The sequence below is a fragment of the Megalobrama amblycephala genome, linkage group LG9 (assembly GCF_018812025.1).
Source record: "Megalobrama amblycephala isolate DHTTF-2021 linkage group LG9, ASM1881202v1, whole genome shotgun sequence".
NCBI classification, from domain to species: domain Eukaryota; kingdom Metazoa; phylum Chordata; class Actinopteri; order Cypriniformes; family Xenocyprididae; genus Megalobrama; species Megalobrama amblycephala.
The window spans coordinates 13,435,914-13,441,485 of record NC_063052.1 but is presented as its reverse complement, the minus strand read 5'-3'; positions in this window follow the sequence as shown (position 1 = coordinate 13,441,485).

The following is a 5,572-nucleotide window of genomic DNA, read 5'->3' as shown; positions in this document are numbered from 1 at the left end:
AACCAACGTCACTTCCGCTTTTAAAGGATTAGTTCACTTTCAAATTAAAATTTCCTGATAATTTACTCACCCCCATGTCATCCAAGATATTCATGTCCTTTCTTTCTTCAATCGAAAAGAAATTAAGGTTTTTGATGAAAACATTCCAGGATTTTTCTCCTTATAGTGGACTTCAATGGACTCCAAAGAGTTGAAGGTCAAAATTACACTTTCATTGCAGCTTCTAATGAGCTTTAAATGATACCAGACGAGGAATAAGGGTCTTATCTAGAGAAACCATCACTCATTTTCTAAATTTTTTTTTTTAAAAAATTTATACATTTTACCATAAATGCTCATCTTGAACTAGCTCTCTTCTTCTCTATTAGAAATCCGGCAGTGTCGACACTGCTAAGTGTATTACTGCCCTCCACAGGTCAAAGTTTGAACTAATTGTTATATACTTGCACACTAGCATATTGTATATGACAATTTTAGTTAGAACTTTGACCTGTGGAGGGCAGTAATACACTTAGCAGTGTCTACACTGCCGAAATTCAAATAGAGAAGAAGAAGAAGAGAGCTAGTTCAAGATGAGCATTTATGGCTAAAATATATAAAATTTTAATTTTATTTTAGAAAATGAGTGATGGTTTCTCTAGATAAGATCCTTATTTCTCGTTTGGGATCGCTGTAAACTGTAATTTTGACCTTCAACCGTTTGGGCTCCATTGAAGTCCACTATATGGAGAAAAATCCTGGAATGTTTTCATCAAAAACCTTCATTTCTTTTCGACTGAAGAAAGAAGGACATGGACATCTTGGATGACATGGGGGTGAGTAAATTTTCAGGAAATCTTAATTTGAAAGTGAACTAATCCTTTAAGACAATATTGCAGATCTTGCATTATCATGTCTGAAGAAATGGAAACAGACATAAAGGAAACATCATCGCTTCTGCAGTACTTAGCAGGCGGCCAATATCTAACCACAAACGTGTCGACGTGACCTGTCACACTGGAACACTTGAAGAACAATTGAATATAGCAAGCATACATAAGAAGAATAACCATAAAGGAGTGCATTAAACAGTAAATACTTGAAAACATGATGAGGATTAATATATGGAGTAGGAGTACATGAATATATGAAATCAAAAGTAATACTTGATAAATCATAAGCCATAATTGATCAACATGAAATATGAATAAAATGCATGACCATTTTGGATCCACCAATATCATTTCACCACACCAGAGAGCGCTGTTTATCTTACTTGCTGGACTTCAGCTCAACCAGTCTCACATGAACACTACAACACAGGAAACACTGACTGTTTCCCTCCATCTGTCCATATTTAATGTAAATACTAGGGGATTTAATGTATATACACAATACTATTCAAAAATCTTGGACTTTGGTGTGGGTGAAATTAGATTTGTGGAGAGATATAAATGTTATATGTATGACAAAAATACTATACACAACCAAAAATAACATTGTTTGTTTGTTTTAGCAATGAACCAGAGCAAAGAAAAGTAGTGTCCTCATGAATTTGAGAATGCTAAGAGTGTGCAGATCTGTAATCTAGGCAAAGGGTGGCTTCTGAAAAACAGCACACTATCTAATTCACTTGAGTTAATTTAACCCTTGTGCCGGTCTTTGTTTGGGAATTACACTCAGGGTCTCCACAGACCCCAGGCAACAAAATGTAATAATTGTTTTATTTTTGTTTATTAATGTTTTTACTCCACATTTGTGCAGTTTTTGGAGGATTTATCATATTTTTAAAATTTATATAAATAAATTAAAAAATATGTTTTTAGATAGTTTTTTTATACAAAAACAGCTTTTTGAAGACCCACATTTCTAAATTTCATTCATGGGGATAACATGGATAATTTGACATTGTTTAGTGTAAGATTTTTGCCCATCTTTTGGAAAATGCAGTTTTAAAAGTAAAAAAAAAAATCATTTTTACCAGTAGATGCTGCAGAGCTCCACTATGTGCTATTTGACTGACTGAAAGATGTCTTTTCATAAGTATTTTTCAGGTTTATCCATATCTAAATATTATACGGAAGAGGATTAGGGCCAAGCAATAATAAAAAAATAAAACCATCTCGAGATTAAAGTTGTTAAATTTCGAGAAAAAACTTGTTAAATTTCGAGAAAAAAGTCGAAATAAAATGTTGAGAATAAAGTCATTAAATTACGAGAAAAAACTCTTTAAATTTCGAGAAAAAAGTCGAGATAAAATGTTGAGAATAAAATCATTAAATTACGAGAAAAAACTTGTTAAATTACGAGAACAAATTCGTTAAATTATGAGAAAAATGACGTTAAATTTCGAGAAAAAAGTCGAGATAAAATGTTGAGAATAAAGTCATTAAATTATGAGAATAAAGTTGTTAAATTATGAGAACAATTTCGTAATTTAACAAATTTGTTCTCAAAATTTAACGACATTTTTCTCATAATTTAACGAATTTGTTCTCGTAAATCAACGACTTTTTTCTCGTAATTTAATGACTTTATTCTCAACATTTTATCTCAACATTTTTCTAGAAATTTAACGAGTTTTTTTCTCGTAATTTAATGAGTTAATTCTCAACATTTTATCTCGACTTTTTTCTTGAAATTTAACGAGTTTTTTTCTCGTAATTTAATGAGTTAATTCTCAACATTTTATCTCGACTTTTTTCTTGAAATTTAACGAGTTTATTTCTCGTAATTTAATGAGTTAATTCTCAACATTTTATCTCGACTTTTTTCTTGAAATTTAACGAGTTTATTTCTCGTAATTTAATGACTTTATTCTCAACATTTTATCTCGACTTTTTTCTTGAAATTTAACAAGTTTTTTCTCATGATTTAATGAGTTTATTCTCAACATTTTATCTCGACTTTTTTCTCGAAATTTAACAAGTTTTTTCTCGTAATTTAATGAGTTAATTCTCAACATTTTATCTCCACTTTTTTCTCAAAATTTAACAACATTTTTCTCATAATTTAACTAATTTGTTCTCGTAAATCAACAACTTTTTTCTCGTAATTGAATGACTTTATTCTCAACATTTTATCTCAACATTTTTCTAGAAATTTAACGATTTTTTTCTCGTAATTTAATGAGTTAATTCTCAACATTTTATCTCGACTTTTTTCTTGAAATTTAACGAGTTTTTTTCTTGTAATTTAATGAGTTAATTCTCAACATTTTATCTCGACTTTTTTCTCGTAATTTAACACGTTTTTTTCTCGTAATTTAACGAGTTTATTCTCAACATTTTATCTCCACTTTTTTCTCAAAATTTAACAACATTTTTCTCATAATTTAACGAATTTGTTCTCGTAAATCAACAACTTTTTTCTCGTAATTGAATGACTTTATTCTCAACATTTTATCTCAACATTTTTCTAGAAATTTAACGAGTTTTTTTCTCGTAATTTAATGAGTTAATTCTCAACATTTTATCTCGACTTTTTTCTTGAAATTTAACAAGTTTTTTTCTCGTAATTTAATGAGTTAATTCTCAACATTTTATCTCGACTTTTTTCTTGAAATTTAACAACTTTAATCTCGAGATGGTTTTATTTTTTTATTATTGCTTGGCCCTAATCCTCTTCCGTAATACGATGAAATCACAATTATAACAATAAAAGCTACTTTTTGTCAAAGTTTAGTATTTTTTGTAATAAAAAAAAATCAGTTTTACAATATTGTTACATTGTGATGAGACCAAATGGACAAAATTCATCCTCACAATCAACATTTTTGAAAAACTTGTTTTTTTTCAGTATAAAAAAAAATACTAAACTTTGACAAAAAGTAATTTTTATTGTCATAATTGTGATTTCATAATATTTAGATATAAATCCAACTGAAAAATACTTGTGAAAAGATGTCTTTCAGTCAGTCAAATAGCACATAGTGGAGCTCTGCTGCCATCTACTGGTAAAAGTGATCATTTTTTACTTTTAAAACTGCATTTTCCAAAATATGGGCTAAAATCTTACACTAAACCATGTCAAATTATAATGGAAGAGGATTAGGGCCAAGCAATAATAAAAAAATAAAACCATCTCAAGATTAAAGTTGTTAAATTTTGAGAAAAATCTCGTTAAATTTCGAGAAAAAAGTCGAGATAAAATGTTGAGAATAAAGTCATTAAATTACAAGAAAAAAGTCGTTAAATTACGAAGAACAAATTCATTAAATTATGAGAAAAATGTTGTTAAATTTCGAGAAAAAAGTTGAGATAAAATGTTGAGAATAAACTCATTAAACTTATGAGAATACAGTCATTAAATTACGAGAAAAAAGTTGTTAAATTATGAGAACAAATTCGTAATTTAACGACTTTTTTCTCATAATTTAATGACTTTATTCTCAACATTTTATCTCGAGCCCTGAGTGTGACTTTTTTTCTACACTAACATAAAAACAAGATCAAGTGTTAACAACTGTACAAAGTTTCATGTCATTTGGAAAAAGAGAAAAAAAATTTAAACATCAAAGTTTTAAGTAAACATCGTTTGGGGTCTAAAAAGACCCCAAAGACCCTATAAGGGTTAACAGTTTTGTGTTTGGCAGTGTTTGCATATAGTCCTTTCAAGCTCTATAGCTAAAACAGACATATCCTGGAAGTATAGACAGGAAGTTGACAGAATGCTGCATGTCCTGGGGAAACATCTGGGGCTGTAGGACATGAATGAGTTTGGATTGGGTAGAGGTTATCAATAATGTTATATCTGACCAAAAGTCTGTCATTGTTCACTCACTTCTGAGGATTTACAGCCCTTTGGTATCTGGATGCTTTGAAGAACTGATACAGCATCATCAAGGTCAGAGGTCACAGCAGGGCTGTCTTTCAAACAGACCTACAGCTATCAATATCAGTAACAACAAAACAGTACAGGTTTCTCAAGCTAATTGATCTGTTTTACCGCTTGAAGCATGTCACTTGTGTGACACGATGACCTCAGATCAGCAAGAGAGGAAAGACTGTTCTTATAGTATGCATACTTTGCATTGGCCATACAGCTCATGTGCAAAGTGTCAGTGGTAAACTGTGGAAGCAGGATATTTGCATATGACTGCGGAACGGAGCAGGAGATTAAAAGCACGTCCGGTGGCGGGGCTGGGTATTGTGTTTGAGCAGTAGCTTGCAACAACAATGACTTGTTTTTGTTGGTTTTCCTGATGACTGTATTCTTACACAATCATTTACCTCAAAAAGAAAATTCTGTCATGATTTACTCACCTTCATATTAGGAAAACTGTAGCTGGAACTGAGCAAAGATGGGAGATACACGATAAGTACTTTCAGGACATCCTGGTTCGTAACTGCCACTGAGATGAATGGGAATGCTATTGGTGAGTTTTCTCAATATCTTCTTTGGTTTACAAAGCCTAGGGCTGTTACAGAAACAGGTGTGTTTTTAGTAAAATCTGTCCAGTAGCATTTTATGGATTACTTAAAAATCATTTACAGCACCTTTAATAGCCAGTCATTCCCAGCTAACAAAAGTACAGCGGTGTGAAAAAGTGTTTGCCCCCTTCCTGATTTTTTTGCATGTTTGTCATACTTTA